At 57.2% G+C, this 995-nt stretch overlaps 1 pseudogene; it reads left to right on the top strand.

The window, feature by feature from the left end:
- Window positions 1-370, top strand: part of LOC112074534 (unconventional myosin-IXAa-like) — a 27,174-nt pseudogene extending 26,804 nt beyond the window's left edge.
- The last annotated feature ends 625 nt before the right edge of the window (window positions 371-995 follow it).

The following is a 995-nucleotide window of genomic DNA, read 5'->3' as shown; positions in this document are numbered from 1 at the left end:
AGAGAACCCACGCTGGCCCCCGTCGCCCGAACCAAGAGGTCGGAGGGAAGAGCCACCGACGCCGCAACCTACGCAGGCAACCAGACTCCCAGGATTCAGTGGAATCCTGTCCACCATCTCCTCCCTCTCCTCCTCCTCCCACTTCCACCCGTCCTCTTCCTCCTCTGTGGCCACAGCTCGCCACTTTCGCTACCGCTCCAAGTCGCCCTCTTCTGGCTCTGGCTCTGCCCAGGGCTTGTACCTGACCCAACCTCCCCGCCGCGACAGCATGGACTGTCCCCCCCCGGCCAAACAGGAGGGGGCGTTCGAAAGAGAGTCACAGTTCACCAGCCGAGGCACCTTCAACCCGGAAAAGGGCAAACAAAACTGAAAGGATCCAAGAACTCACCCTTGAGCACTCCCATGACAGTGGGGCCGCAGCAGGGATCCGCCTGACTTACCCCAGCAGCGGGTTTTGTATGCAGCAATGAGTTCATGGTATGAAGGACAGTGGGAACACCTCTTCGTCACAGCCCACTCTCCCTAAGAGCATGCGATCTGACCCCCTTCCTCAAACACTCCAGCTCACCCTTTCTCAGTCCACGTCCGCAACGATGCAGCACTGTCCCCCAAGTGCCATGTACACACAGTACTGTGTACAGTACACTCAAAGAGACAGGAGAGGACAGGCTGGGAGTGGGAGAGGAGGAACCAGTAGAAGGGTTGATCTCCTGTGGCCTTAACTGCCAACCACACTCCCCATGGTCCCTCTGCAGGTTTGGCCTCCCTCAGCCCATGGGAGAGGGGACGTGTGGAGGCAGGAAGGCAGAGAAAGAGGGAATGCTGGGACACTGGGAAGGACTACTCAGCATCCGGGAGATCTCCCGAGCTGACGTCCAATGCAAACTAGGAGGTGGAACGAAAAAAAAAAGGCTACCGAGCCATTGACAGTGCTGCCGTGTCCATGAACTTGAGATCTCAATCATTGGCTGCTTTTAAGTTTACAGTTAAAAACA

Source organism: Salvelinus sp. IW2-2015, unplaced genomic scaffold (genome assembly GCF_002910315.2).
Source record: "Salvelinus sp. IW2-2015 unplaced genomic scaffold, ASM291031v2 Un_scaffold2673, whole genome shotgun sequence".
In the NCBI taxonomy this organism is placed as follows: Eukaryota; Metazoa; Chordata; class Actinopteri; order Salmoniformes; family Salmonidae; genus Salvelinus; species Salvelinus sp. IW2-2015.
The sequence above is the reverse complement of the archived record's forward strand: the minus strand, read 5'-3'. Positions and strand labels throughout refer to the sequence as shown.